Raw genomic sequence first — 16,112 nt, forward strand, 5'->3', positions numbered from 1 at the left:
CCCTAACCCTAACCCTAACCCTAACCCTAACCCTAACCCTAACCCTAACCCTAAGCCATACCCTAAGCCTAACCCTAAGCCTAACCCTAAACCTAGGCTACCCTTGACTGCTTCTGCCTCCAATAGATTTCCTAAGCACTAGTGTTTTAAGGAACAGCTTAAAAAGAGAATCCTAATGTGATTTCTTTAAAATGGGTGTGTTCCTTATCTTATCCTAGTGTCTAAACTCTTCTCCATGGTTGGACCCCCAAATAATATTCCTTTACGTGCTAAGGGGTATCTAGAGAGTGGGATAGGTTTAATAACTACCCTAACGCTAACGCGTACCCTAACCCTAACCCCTACCCTAACCCTAACACGTACCCTAAACCTAACCCGTACCCTAAACCGAGCCCTAACCCTAACACTAACCCTAACCCTAACAGTAACCCATACCCTACGCTGTACCCGAACCCCTCCCCGAACCCGTACCCTAAGCCGAACCCTAAGCCTAACCCTAAGCCTAACCCTAACCCTAGGCTACCCTTGACTACTTCTGCCTCCCATAGATTTCCTAAGCACTAGTGTTTTAAGGAACAGCTTAAAAAGAGAATCCTAATGTGATTTCTTTATAATGGGTGTGTTCCTTATCTTATCCTAGTGTCTAAACTCTTCTCCATGGCTGGACCACGAAATAATATTCCTTTACGTGCTAAGGGGTATCTAGAGAGTGGGATAGGTTTAATAACTACCCTAACCCCAACGCGTACCCTAACCCTAACCCCTAACCTAACCCTAACACGTACCCTAATCCTAACCCGTACCCTAAACCGAGCCCTAACCCTAACACTAACCCTAACCCTAACCCTAACCCATACCCTACGCCATACCCGAACCCCTCCCCGAACCCGTACCCTAAGCCGTACCCTAAGCCTAACCCTAAGCCTAACCCTAACCCTAGGCTACCCTTGACTGCTTCTGCCTCCCATAGATTTCCTAAGCACTAGTGTTTTAAGGAACAGCTGAAAAAGAGAATCCTAATGTGATTTCTTTATAATGGAGGTGTTCCTTATCTTATCCTAGTGTCTAAACTCTTCTCCATGGCTGGACCTCCAAATAATATTCCTTTACGTGCTAAGGGGTATCTAGAGAGTGGGATAGGTTTAATAACTACCCTAACCCTAATGCGTACCCTAACCCTAACCCCTACCCTAACCCTAACACGTACCCTAATCCTAACCCGTACCCTAAACCGAGCCCTAACCCTAACACTAACCCTAACCCTAACCCTAACCCATACCCTCTGCCGTACCCGAACCCCTCCCCGAACCCATACACTAAGCGGTACCCTAAGCCTAACACCAAGCCTAACACTTACCCTAGGCTACCCTTGACTGCTTCGGCCTCCCATAGATTTCCTAAGCACTAGTGTTTTAAGGAACAGCTTAAAAAGGGAATCCTAATGTGATTTCTTTATAATGGGTGTGTTCCTTATCTTATCCTAGTGTCTAAACTCTTCTCCATGGCTGGATCCCCAAATATTATTCCTTTACGTGCTAAGGGGTATCTAGAGAGTGGGATAGGTTTAATAACTACCCTAACCCTAATGCGTACCCTAACCCTAACCCCTACCCTAACCCTAACACGTACCCTAATCCTAACCCGTACCCTAAACCGAGCCCTAACCCTAACACTAACCCTAACCCTAACCCTAACCCATACCCTACGCTGTACCCGAACCCGTACACTAAGCGGTACCCTAAGCCTAACCCTAAGCCTAACCCTAAGCCTAACCCTAACCCTAACCCTAACCCTAACCCTAACCCTAACCCTAACCCTAACCCTAACCCTAAGCCATACCCTAAGCCTAACCCTAAGCCTAACCCTAAACCTAGGCTACCCTTGACTGCTTCTGCCTCCAATAGATTTCCTAAGCACTAGTGTTTTAAGGAACAGCTTAAAAAGAGAATCCTAATGTGATTTCTTTAAAATGGGTGTGTTCCTTATCTTATCCTAGTGTCTAAACTCTTCTCCATGGTTGGACCCCCAAATAATATTCCTTTACGTGCTAAGGGGTATCTAGAGAGTGGGATAGGTTTAATAACTACCCTAACGCTAACGCGTACCCTAACCCTAACCCCTACCCTAACCCTAACACGTACCCTAAACCTAACCCGTACCCTAAACCGAGCCCTAACCCTAACACTAACCCTAACCCTAACAGTAACCCATACCCTACGCTGTACCCGAACCCCTCCCCGAACCCGTACCCTAAGCCGAACCCTAAGCCTAACCCTAAGCCTAACCCTAACCCTAGGCTACCCTTGACTACTTCTGCCTCCCATAGATTTCCTAAGCACTAGTGTTTTAAGGAACAGCTTAAAAAGAGAATCCTAATGTGATTTCTTTATAATGGGTGTGTTCCTTATCTTATCCTAGTGTCTAAACTCTTCTCCATGGCTGGACCACGAAATAATATTCCTTTACGTGCTAAGGGGTATCTAGAGAGTGGGATAGGTTTAATAACTACCCTAACCCCAACGCGTACCCTAACCCTAACCCCTAACCTAACCCTAACACGTACCCTAATCCTAACCCGTACCCTAAACCGAGCCCTAACCCTAACACTAACCCTAACCCTAACCCTAACCCATACCCTACGCCATACCCGAACCCCTCCCCGAACCCGTACCCTAAGCCGTACCCTAAGCCTAACCCTAAGCCTAACCCTAACCCTAGGCTACCCTTGACTGCTTCTGCCTCCCATAGATTTCCTAAGCACTAGTGTTTTAAGGAACAGCTGAAAAAGAGAATCCTAATGTGATTTCTTTATAATGGATGTGTTCCTTATCTTATCCTAGTGTCTAAACTCTTCTCCATGGCTGGACCTCCAAATAATATTCCTTTACGTGCTAAGGGGTATCTAGAGAGTGGGATAGGTTTAATAACTACCCTAACCCTAATGCGTACCCTAACCCTAACCCCTACCCTAACCCTAACACGTAACCTAATCCTAACCCGTACCCTAAACCGAGCCCTAACCCTAACACTAACCCTAACCCTAACCCTAACCCATACCCTCTGCCGTACCCGAACCCCTCCCCGAACCCATACACTAAGCGGTACCCTAAGCCTAACACCAAGCCTAACACTTACCCTAGGCTACCCTTGACTGCTTCGGCCTCCCATAGATTTCCTAAGCACTAGTGTTTTAAGGAACAGCTTAAAAAGAGAATCCTAATGTGATTTCTTTATAATGGGTGTGTTCCTTATCTTATCCTAGTGTCTAAACTCTTCTCCATGGCTGGACCACGAAATAATATTCCTTTACGTGCTAAGGGGTATCTAGAGAGTGGGATAGGTTTAATAACTACCCTAACCCCAACGCGTACCCTAACCCTAACCCCTAACCTAACCCTAACACGTACCCTAATCCTAACCCGTAACCTAAACCGAGCCCTAACCCTAACACTAACCCTAACCCTAACCCTAACCCATACCCTACGCCATACCCGAAAACCTCCCCGAACCCGTACCCTAAGCCGTACCCTAAGCCTAACCCTAAGCCTAACCCTAACCCTAGGCTACCCTTAACTGCTTCTGTCTCCAATAGATTTCCTAAGCACTAGTGTTTTAAAGAACAGCTTAAAAAGAGAATCCTATTGTGATTTCTTTATAATGGGTGTGTTCCTTATCTTATCCTAGTGTCTAAACTCTTCTCCATGGCTGAACCCCCAAATAATATTCCTTAACGTGCTAAGGGGTATCTAGAGAATGGGATAGGTTTAATAACTACCCTAACCCTAACGCGTACCCTAACCCTAACCCCTACCCTAACCCTAACACGTACCCTAAACCTAACCCGTACCCTAAACCGAGCCCTAACACTAACCCTAACCCTAACCCATACCCTACGCCATACCCGAACCCCTCCCCGAACCCGTACCCTAAGCCGTACCCTAAGCCTAACCCTAAGCCTAACCCTAACCCTAGTCTACCCTTGACTGCTTCTGCCTCCAATAGATTTCCTAAGCACTAGTGTTTTAAGGAACAGCTGAAAAAGAGAATCCTAATGTGATTTCTTTATAATGGGTGTGTTCCTTATCTTATCCTAGTGTCTTAAACTCTTCTCCATGGCTGGACCCCCAAATATTATTCCTTTACGTGCTAAGGGGTATCTAGAGAGTGGGATAGGTTTAATAACTACCCTAACCCTAATGCGTACCCTAACCCTAACCCCTACCCTAACCCTAACACGTACCCTAATCCTAACCCGTACCCTAAACCGAGCCCTAACCCTAACACTAACCCTAACCCTAACCCTAACCCATACCCTATGCTGTACCCGAACCCGTACACTAAGCGGTACCCTAAGCCTAACCCTAAGCCTAACCCTAAGCCTAACCCTAACCCTAGGCTACCCTTGACTGCTTCTGCCTCCCATAGATTTCCTAAGCACTAGTGTTTTAAGAAACAGCTTAAAAAGAGAATCCTAATGTGATTTCTTTATAATGGGTGTGTTCCTTATCTTATCCTAGTGTCTAAACTCTTCTCCATGGCTGGACCCCCAAATACTATTCCTTTACGTGCTAAGGGGTATCTAGAGAGTGGGATAGGTTTAATAACTACCCTAACCCTAATGCGTACCCTAACCCTAACCCCTACCCTAACCCTAACACGTACCCTAATCCTAACCCGTACCCTAAACCAAGCCCTAACCCTAACACTAACCCTAACCCTAACCCTAAGCCATACCATAAGCCGTACCCGAACACCTCCCCAAACCCGTACCCTAAGCCGTACCCTAAGCCTAACCCTAAGCCTAACCCTAACCCTAGGCTACCCTTGACTGCTTCTGCCTCCAATAGATTTCCTAAGCACTAGTGTTTTAAGGAACAGCTGAAAAATAGAATCCTAATGTGATTTCTTTATAATGGGTGTGTTCCTTACCTTATCCTAGTGTCTAAACTCTTCTCCATGGCTGGATCCCCAAATAATATTCCTTTACGTGCTAAGGGGTATCTAGAGAGTGGGATAGGTTTAATAACTACCCTAACGCTAACGCGTACCCTAACGCTAACCCCTACCCTAACCCTAACACTTACCCTAATCCTAACCCGTACCCTAAACCGAGCCCTAACCCTAACACTAACCCTAACCCTAACCCTAACCCACACCCTACGCCGTACCCGAACCCCTCACCGAACCCGTACCCTAAGTCGTACCCTAAGCTGAACCCTAAGCCTAACCCTAACCCTAGGCTACCCTGGACTGCTTCTGTCTCCAATATATTTCCTGAGCACTAGTGTTTTAAGGAACAGCTGAAAAAGAGAATCCTAATGTGATTTCTTTATAATGGGTGTGTTCCTTACCTTATCCTAGTGTCTAAACTCTTCTCCATGGCTGGACCCCCAAATAATATTCCTTTACGTGCTAAGGGGTATCTAGAGAGTGGGATAGGTTTAATAACTAACCTAACACTAACGCGTACCCTAACCCTAACCCCTACCCTAACCCTAACACGTAAGCTAACCATAACCCGTTCCCTAAACCGAGCCCTAACCCTAACACTAACCCGAACCCTAACCCATACCCTACGCCGTACCCGAACCCCTCCCCGAACCCGTACCCTAAGCCGTACCCTAAGCCTAACCCTAAGCCTAACCCTAACCCTAGGCTACCCTTGACTGCTTCTGCCTCCCATAGATTTCCTAAGCACTAGTGTTTTAAGGAAAAGCTTAAAAAGAGAATCCTAATGTGATTTCTTTATAATGGGTGTGTTCCTTATCTTATCCTAGTGTCTAAACTCTTCTCCATGGCTGGACCCCCAAATAATATTCCTTTACGTGCTAACGGGTATCTAGAGAGTGGGATAGGTTTAATAACTACCCTAACCCTAACGCGTACCCTAACCCTAACCCCTACCCTAACCCTAACACGTACCCTAACCATAACCCGTTCCGTAAACCGAGCCCTAACCCTAACACAAACCCTAACCCTAACCCTAACCCATACCCTATGCTGTACCCGAACCCCTCCCCGAACCCATACACTAAGCGGTACCCTAAGCCTAACCCTAAGCCTAACCCTAACCCTAGTCTACCCTTGACTGCTTCTGCCTCCCATAGATTTCCTAAGCACTAGTGTTTTAAGGAACAGCTTAAAAAGGGAATCCTAATGTGATTTCTTTATAATGGGTGTGTTCCTTATCTTATCCTAGTGTCTAAACTCTTCTCCATGGCTGGACCCCCAAATATTATTCCTTTACGTGCTAAGGGGTATCTAGAGAGTGGGATAGGTTTAATAACTACCCTAACCCTAATGCGTACCCTAACCCTAACCCCTACCCTAACCCTAACACGTACCCTAATCCTAACCCGTACCCTAAACCGAGCCCTAACCCTAACACTAACCCTAACCCTAACCCTAACCCATACCCTATGCTGTACCCGAACCCGTACACTAAGCGGTACCCTAAGCCTAACCCTAAGCCTAACCCTAAGCCTAACCCTAACCCTAGGCTACCCTTGACTGCTTCTGCCTCCCATAGATTTCCTAAGCACTAGTGTTTTAAGAAACAGCTTAAAAAGAGAATCCTAATGTGATTTCTTTATAATGGGTGTGTTCCTTATCTTATCCTAGTGTCTAAACTCTTCTCCATGGCTGGACCCCCAAATACTATTCCTTTACGTGCTAAGGGGTATCTAGAGAGTGGGATAGGTTTAATAACTACCCTAACCCTAATGCGTACCCTAACCCTAACCCCTACCCTAACCCTAACACGTACCCTAATCCTAACCCGTACCCTAAACCAAGCCCTAACCCTAACACTAACCCTAACCCTAACCCTAAGCCATACCATAAGCCGTACCCGAACACCTCCCCAAACCCGTACCCTAAGCCGTACCCTAAGCCTAACCCTAAGCCTAACCCTAACCCTAGGCTACCCTTGACTGCTTCTGCCTCCAATAGATTTCCTAAGCACTAGTGTTTTAAGGAACAGCTGAAAAATAGAATCCTAATGTGATTTCTTTATAATGGGTGTGTTCCTTACCTTATCCTAGTGTCTAAACTCTTCTCCATGGCTGGATCCCCAAATAATATTCCTTTACGTGCTAAGGGGTATCTAGAGAGTGGGATAGGTTTAATAACTACCCTAACGCTAACGCGTACCCTAACGCTAACCCCTACCCTAACCCTAACACTTACCCTAATCCTAACCCGTACCCTAAACCGAGCCCTAACCCTAACACTAACCCTAACCCTAACCCTAACCCATACCCTACGCCGTACCCGAACCCCTCACCGAACCCGTACCCTAAGTCGTACCCTAAGCTGAACCCTAAGCCTAACCCTAACCCTAGGCTACCCTGGACTGCTTCTGTCTCCAATATATTTCCTAAGCACTAGTGTTTTAAGGAACAGCTGAAAAAGAGAATCCTAATGTGATTTCTTTATAATGGGTGTGTTCCTTATCTTATCCTAGTGTCTAAACTCTTCTCCATGGCTGGACCCCCAAATAATATTCCTTTACGTGCTAAGGGGTATCTAGAGAGTGGGATAGGTTTAATAACTACCCTAACACTAACGCGTACCCTAACCCTAACCCCTACCCTAACCCTAACACGTAACCTAACCATAACCCGTTCCCTAAACCGAGCCCTAACCCTAACACTAACCCGAACCCTAACCCATACCCTACGCCGTACCCGAACCCCTCCCCGAACCCGTACCCTAAGCCGTACCCTAAGCCTAACCCTAACCCTAGGCTACCCTTGACTGCTTCTGCCTCCCATAGATTTCCTAAGCACTAGTGTTTTAAGGAAAAGCTTAAAAAGAGAATCCTAATGTGATTTCTTTATAATGGGTGTGTTCCTTATCTTATCCTAGTGTCTAAACTCTTCTCCATGGCTGGACCCCCAAATAATATTCCTTTACGTGCTAAGGGGTATCTAGAGAGTGGGATAGGTTTAATAACTACCCTAACCCTAACGCGTACCCTAACCCTAACCCCTACCCTAACCCTAACACGTACCCTAACCATAACCCGTTCCGTAAACCGAGCCCTAACCCTAACACTAACCCTAACCCTAACCCTAACGCATACCCTATGCTGTACCCGAACCCCTCCCCGAACCCATACACTAAGCGGTACCCTAAGCCTAACCCTAAGCCTAACCCTAACCCTAGTCTACCCTTGACTGCTTCTGCCTCCCATAGATTTCCTAAGCACTAGTGTTTTAAGGAACAGCTTAAAAAGGGAATCCTAATGTGATTTCTTTATAATGGGTGTGTTCCTTATCTTATCCTAGTGTCTAAACTCTTCTCCATGGCTGGACCCCCAAATAATATTCCTTTACGTGCTAAAGGGTATCTAGAGAGTGGGATAGGTTTAATAACTACGCTAACGCTAACGCGTACCCTAACCCTAACCCCGACCCTAACCCTAACACGTACCCTAAACCTAACCCGTACCCTAAACCGAGCCCTAACCCTAACACTAACCCTAACCCTAACCCTAAGCCATACCATAAGCCGTACCAGAACACCTCCCCAAACCCGTACCCTAAGCCGTACCCTAAGCCTAACCCTAAGCCTAACCCTAACCCTAGGCTACCCTTGACTGCTTCTGCCTCCAATAGATTTCCTAAGCACTAGTGTTTTAAGGAACAGCTGAAAAATAGAATCCTAATGTGATTTCTTTATAATGGGTGTGTTCCTTACCTTATCCTAGTGTCTAAACTCTTCTCCATGGCTGGATCCCCAAATAATATTCCTTTACGTGCTAAGGGGTATCTAGAGAGTGGGATAGGTTTAATAACTACCCTAACGTTAACACGTACCCTAACGCTAACCCCTACCCTAACCCTAACACTTACCCTAATCCTAACCCGTACCCTAAACCGAGCCCTAACCCTAACACTAACCCTAACCCTAACCCTAACCCATACCCTACGCCGTACCCGAACCCCTCACCGAACCCGTACCCTAAGTCGTACCCTAAGCTGAACCCTAAGCCTAACCCTAACCCTAGGCTACCCTTGACTGCTTCTGTCTCCAATATATTTCCTAAGCACTAGTGTTTTAAGGAACAGCTGAAAAAGAGAATCCTAATGTGATTTCTTTATAATGGGTGTGTTCCTTATCTTATCCTAATGTCTAAACTCTTCTCCATGGCTGGACCCCCAAATAATATTCCTTTACGTGCTAAGGGGTATCTAGAGAGTGGGATAGGTTTAATAACTACCCTAACCCTAACGCGTACCCTAACCCTAACCCCTACCCTAACACTAACACGTACCATAACCATAACCTGTTCCGTAAACCGAGCCCTAACCCTAACACTAACCCTAACCCTAACCCATACCCTACGCCGTACCCGAACCCCTCCCCGAACCCATACCGTAAGCCATACCCTAAGCCTAACCCTAAGCCTAACCCTAACCATAGGCTACCCTTGACTGCTTCTGTCTCCAATATATTTCCTAAGCACTAGTGTTTTAAAGAACAGCTTAAAAAGAGAATCCTATTGTGATTTCTTTATAATGGGTGTATTCCTTATCTTATCCTAGTGTCTAAACTCTTCCCCATGGCTGAACGCCCAAATAATATTCCTTTACCTGCTAAGGGGTATCTAGAGAGTGGGATAGGTTTAATAACTACCCTAACTCTAACGCGTACCCTAACCCTAACCCCTACCCTAACCCTAACACGTACCCTAATCCTAACCCGTAACCGAAACCGAGCCCTAGCCCTAACACTAACCCTAACCCTAACCCTAACCCATACCCTACGCCGTACCCGAACCCCTCCCCGAACCCGTACCCTAAGCCGTACCCTAAGCCTAACCCTAAGCCTAACCATAACCCTAGGCTACCCTTGTCTGCTTCTGCCTCCAATAGATTTCCTAAGCACTAGTGTTTTAAGGAACAGCTGAAAAACAGAATCCTAATGTGATTTCTTTATAATGGGTGTGTTCCTTATCTTATCCTAGTGTCTAAACTCTTCTCCATGGCTGGACCCCCAAATAATATTCCTTTACGTGCTAAGGGGTATCTAGAGAGTGGGATAGGTTTAATAACTACCCTAAACCTAACGCGTACCCTAACCCTAACCCCTACCCTAACCCTAACACGTACCCTAATCCTAACCCGTACCCTAAACCGAGCCCTAACCCTAACACTAACCCTAACCCTAACAGTAACCCATACCCTACGCTGTACCCGAACCCCTCCCCGAACCCGTACCCTAAGCCTAACCCTAAGCCTAACCCTAACCCTAGGCTACCCTTGACTACTTCTGCCTCCCATAGATTTCCTAAGCACTAGTGTTTTAAGGAACAGCTTAAAAAGAGAATCCTAATGTGATTTCTTTATAATGGGTGTGTTCCTTATCTTATCCTAGTGTCTAAACTCTTCTCCATGGCTGGACCACGAAATAATATTCCTTTACGTGCTAAGGGGTATCTAGAGAGTGGGATAGGTTTAATAACTACCCTAACCCCAACGCGTACCCTAACCCTAACCCCTACCCTAACCCTAACACGTACCCTAATCCTAACCCGTACCCTAAACCGAACCCTAACCCTAACACTAACCCTAACCCTAACCCATACCCTACTCCGTACCCGAACCCCTCCCCAAACCCGTACCCTAAGCCGTACCCTAAGCCTAACCCTAAGCCTAACCCTAACCCTAGGCTACCCTTGACTGCTTCTGCCTCCAATAGATTTCCTAAGCACTAGTGTTTTAAGGAACAGCTGAAAAAGAGAATCCTAATGTGATTTCTTTATAATGGGTGTGTTCCTTATCTTATCCTAGTGTCTAAACTCTTCTCCATGGCTGGACCCCCAAATAATATTCCTTTACGTGCTAAGGGGTATCTAGAGAGTGGGATAGGTTTAATAACTACCCTAACCCTAACGCGTACCCTAACCCTAACCCCTACCCTAACACTAACACGTACCATAACCATAACCTGTTCCGTAAACCGAGCCCTAACCCTAACACTAACCCTAACCCTAACCCATACCCTACGCCGTATCCGAACCCCTCCCCGAACCCATACCGTAAGCCGTACCCTAAGCCTAACCCTAAGCCTAACCCTAACCCTAGGCTACCCTTGACTGCTTCTGTCTCCAATATATTTCCTAAGCACTAGTGTTTTAAAGAACAGCTGAAAAATAGAATCCTAATGTGATTTCTTTATAATGGGTGTGTTCCTTATCTTATCCTAGTGTCTTAAACTCTTCTCCATGGCTGGACCCCCAAATATTATTCCTTTACGTGCTAAGGGGTATCTAGAGAGTGGGATAGGTTTAATAACTACCCTAACCCTAATGCGTACCCTAACCCTAACCCCTACCCTAACCCTAACACGTACCCTAATCCTAACCCGTACCCTAAACCGAGCCCTAACCCTAACACTAACCCTAACCCTAACCCTAACCCATACCCTATGCTGTACCCGAACCCGTACACTAAGCGGTACCCTAAGCCTAACCCTAAGCCTAACCCTAAGCCTAACCCTAACCCTAGGCTACCCTTGACTGCTTCTGCCTCCCATAGATTTCCTAAGCACTAGTGTTTTAAGAAACAGCTTAAAAAGAGAATCCTAATGTGATTTCTTTATAATGGGTGTGTTCCTTATCTTATCCTAGTGTCTAAACTCTTCTCCATGGCTGGACCCCCAAATACTATTCCTTTACGTGCTAAGGGGTATCTAGAGAGTGGGATAGGTTTAATAACTACCCTAACCCTAATGCGTACCCTAACCCTAACCCCTACCCTAACCCTAACACGTACCCTAATCCTAACCCGTACCCTAAACCAAGCCCTAACCCTAACACTAACCCTAACCCTAACCCTAAGCCATACCATAAGCCGTACCCGAACACCTCCCCAAACCCGTACCCTAAGCCGTACCCTAAGCCTAACCCTAAGCCTAACCCTAACCCTAGGCTACCCTTGACTGCTTCTGCCTCCAATAGATTTCCTAAGCACTAGTGTTTTAAGGAACAGCTGAAAAATAGAATCCTAATGTGATTTCTTTATAATGGGTGTGTTCCTTACCTTATCCTAGTGTCTAAACTCTTCTCCATGGCTGGATCCCCAAATAATATTCCTTTACGTGCTAAGGGGTATCTAGAGAGTGGGATAGGTTTAATAACTACCCTAACGCTAACGCGTACCCTAACGCTAACCCCTACCCTAACCCTAACACTTACCCTAATCCTAACCCGTACCCTAAACCGAGCCCTAACCCTAACACTAACCCTAACCCTAACCCTAACCCACACCCTACGCCGTACACGAACCCCTCACCGAACCCGTACCCTAAGTCGTACCCTAAGCTGAACCCTAAGCCTAACCCTAACCCTAGGCTACCCTGGACTGCTTCTGTCTCCAATATATTTCCTAAGCACTAGTGTTTTAAGGAACAGCTGAAAAAGAGAATCCTAATGTGATTTCTTTATAATGGGTGTGTTCCTTATCTTATCCTAATGTCTAAACTCTTCTCCATGGCTGGACCCCCAAATAATATTCCTTTACGTGCTAAGGGGTATCTAGAGAGTGGGATAGGTTTAATAACTAACCTAACACTAACGCGTACCCTAACCCTAACCCCTACCCTAACACGTAAGCTAACCATAACCCGTTCCCTAAACCGAGCCCTAACCCTAACACTAACCCGAACCCTAACCCATACCCTACGCCGTACCCGAACCCCTCCCCGAACCCGTACCCTAAGCCGTACCCTAAGCCTAACCCTAAGCCTAACCCTAACCCTAGGCTACCCTTGACTGCTTCTGCCTCCCATAGATTTCCTAAGCACTAGTGTTTTAAGGAAAAGCTTAAAAAGAGAATCCTAATGTGATTTCTTTATAATGGGTGTGTTCCTTATCTTATCCTAGTGTCTAAACTCTTCTCCATGGCTGGACCCCCAAATAATATTCCTTTACGTGCTAAGGGGTATCTAGAGAGTGGGATAGGTTTAATAACTACCCTAACCCTAACGCGTACCCTAACCCTAACCCCTACCCTAACCCTAACACGTACCCTAACCATAACCCGTTCCGTAAACCGAGCCCTAACCCTAACACTAACCCTAACCCTAACCCTAACCCATACCCTATGCTGTACCCGAACCCCTCCCCGAACCCATACACTAAGCGGTACCCTAAGCCTAACCCTAAGCCTAACCCTAACCCTAGTCTACCCTTGACTGCTTCTGCCTCCCATAGATTTCCTAAGCACTAGTGTTTTAAGGAACAGCTTAAAAAGGGAATCCTAATGTGATTTCTTTATAATGGGTGTGTTCCTTATCTTATCCTAGTGTCTAAACTCTTCTCCATGGCTGGACCCCCAAATATTATTCCTTTACGTGCTAAGGGGTATCTAGAGAGTGGGATAGGTTTAATAACTACCCTAACCCTAATGCGTACCCTAACCCTAACCCCTACCCTAACCCTAACACGTACCCTAATCCTAACCCGTACCCTAAACCGAGCCCTAACCCTAACACTAACCCTAACCCTAACCCTAACCCATACCCTACGCTGTACCCGAACCCGTACACTAAGCGGTACCCTAAGCCTAACCCTAAGCCTAACCCTAAGCCTAACCCTAACCCTAACCCTAACCCTAACCCTAACCCTAACCCTAACCCTAACCCTAACCCTAAGCCATACCCTAAGCCTAACCCTAAGCCTAACCCTAAACCTAGGCTACCCTTGACTGCTTCTGCCTCCAATAGATTTCCTAAGCACTAGTGTTTTAAGGAACAGCTTAAAAAGAGAATCCTAATGTGATTTCTTTAAAATGGGTGTGTTCCTTATCTTATCCTAGTGTCTAAACTCTTCTCCATGGTTGGACCCCCAAATAATATTCCTTTACGTGCTAAGGGGTATCTAGAGAGTGGGATAGGTTTAATAACTACCCTAACGCTAACGCGTACCCTAACCCTAACCCCTACCCTAACCCTAACACGTACCCTAAACCTAACCCGTACCCTAAACCGAGCCCTAACCCTAACACTAACCCTAACCCTAACAGTAACCCATACCCTACGCTGTACCCGAACCCCTCCCCGAACCCGTACCCTAAGCCGTACCCTAAGCCTAACCCTAAGCCTAACCCTAACCCTAGGCTACCCTTGACTACTTCTGCCTCCCATAGATTTCCTAAGCACTAGTGTTTTAAGGAACAGCTTAAAAAGAGAATCCTAATGTGATTTCTTTATAATGGGTGTGTTCCTTATCTTATCCTAGTGTCTAAACTCTTCTCCATGGCTGGACCACGAAATAATATTCCTTTACGTGCTAAGGGGTATCTAGAGAGTGGGATAGGTTTAATAACTACCCTAACCCCAACGCGTACCCTAACCCTAACCCCTAACCTAACCCTAACACGTACCCTAATCCTAACCCGTACCCTAAACCGAGCCCTAACCCTAACACTAACCCTAACCCTAACCCTAACCCATACCCTACGCCATACCCGAACCCCTCCCCGAACCCGTACCCTAAGCCGTACCCTAAGCCTAACCCTAAGCCTAACCCTAACCCTAGGCTACCCTTGACTGCTTCTGCCTCCCATAGATTTCCTAAGCACTAGTGTTTTAAGGAACAGCTGAAAAAGAGAATCCTAATGTGATTTCTTTATAATGGATGTGTTCCTTATCTTATCCTAGTGTCTAAACTCTTCTCCATGGCTGGACCCCCAAATAATATTCCTTTACGTGCTAAGGGGTATCTAGAGAGTGGGATAGGTTTAATAACTACCCTAACCCTAATGCGTACCCTAACCCTAACCCCTACCCTAACCCTAACACGTACCCTAATCCTAACCCGTACCCTAAACCGAGCCCTAACCCTAAAACTAACCCTAACCCTAACCCTAACCCATACCCTCTGCCGTACCCGAACCCCTCCCCGAACCCATACACTAAGCGGTACCCTAAGCCTAACACCAAGCCTAACACTTACCCTAGGCTACCCTTGACTGCTTCGGCCTCCAATAGATTTCCTAAGCACTAGTGTTTTAAGGAACAGCTTAAAAAGAGAATCCTAATGTGATTTCTTTATAATGGGTGTGTTCCTTATCTTATCCTAGTGTCTAAACTCTTCTCCATGGCTGGACCACGAAATAATATTCCTTTACGTGCTAAGGGGTATCTAGAGAGTGGGATAGGTTTAATAACTACCCTAACCCCAACGCGTACCCTAACCCTAACCCCTAAACTAACCCTAACACGTACCCTAATCCTAACCCGTAACCTAAACCGAGCCCTAACCCTAACACTAACCCTAACCCTAACCCTAACCCATACCCTACGCCATACCCGAAACCCTCCCCGAACCCGTACCCTAAGCCGTACCCTAAGCCTAACCCTAAGCCTAACCCTAACCCTAGGCTACCCTTGACTGCTTCTGTCTCCAATAGATTTCCTAAGCACTAGTGTTTTAAAGAACAGCTTAAAAAGAGAATCCTATTGTGATTTCTTTATAATGGGTGTGTTCCTTATCTTATCCTAGTGTCTAAACTCTTCTCCATGGCTGAACCCCCAAATAATATTCCTTAACGTGCTAAGGGGTATCTAGAGAATGGGATAGGTTTAATAACTACCCTAACCCTAACGCGTACCCTAACCCTAACCCATACCCTAACCCTAACACGTACCCTAATCCTAACCCATACCCTAAACCGACCCCTAACCCTAACACTAACCCTAACCCTAACCCTAACCCATACCCTACGCCGTACCCGAACCCCTCCCCGAACCCGTACCCGAAGCCGTACCCTAAGCCTAACCCTAAGCCTAACCCCAACCCTAGGCTACCCTTGACTGCTTCTGCCTCCAATAGATTTCCTAAGCACTAGTGTTTTAAGGAACAGCTTAAAAAGAGAATCCTAATGTGATTTCTTTATAATGGGTGTGTTCCTTATCTTATCCTAGTGTCTAAACTCTTCTCCATGGCTGGACCACGAAATAATATTCCTTTACGTGCTAAGGGGTATCTAGAGAGTGGGATAGGTTTAATAACTACCCAAACCCCAACGCGTACCCTAACCCTAACCCCTACCCTAACCCTAACACGTAACCTAACCATAACCCGTTCCCTAAACCGAGCC

General features: G+C 46.2%; 1 long non-coding RNA gene across 1 annotated transcript in view; it reads left to right on the top strand.

Moving 5' to 3' along the window:
- The window catches only part of LOC309628131, a 421,265-nt gene that overhangs the window by 142,216 nt on the left and 262,937 nt on the right, over positions 1-16,112 (top strand). The gene's annotated exons all lie outside the window — the stretch shown is intronic.

This window comes from Balaenoptera borealis, assembly GCF_965194805.1.
Source record: "Balaenoptera borealis genome assembly, chromosome: 4".
NCBI classification, from domain to species: Eukaryota; Metazoa; Chordata; class Mammalia; order Artiodactyla; family Balaenopteridae; genus Balaenoptera; species Balaenoptera borealis.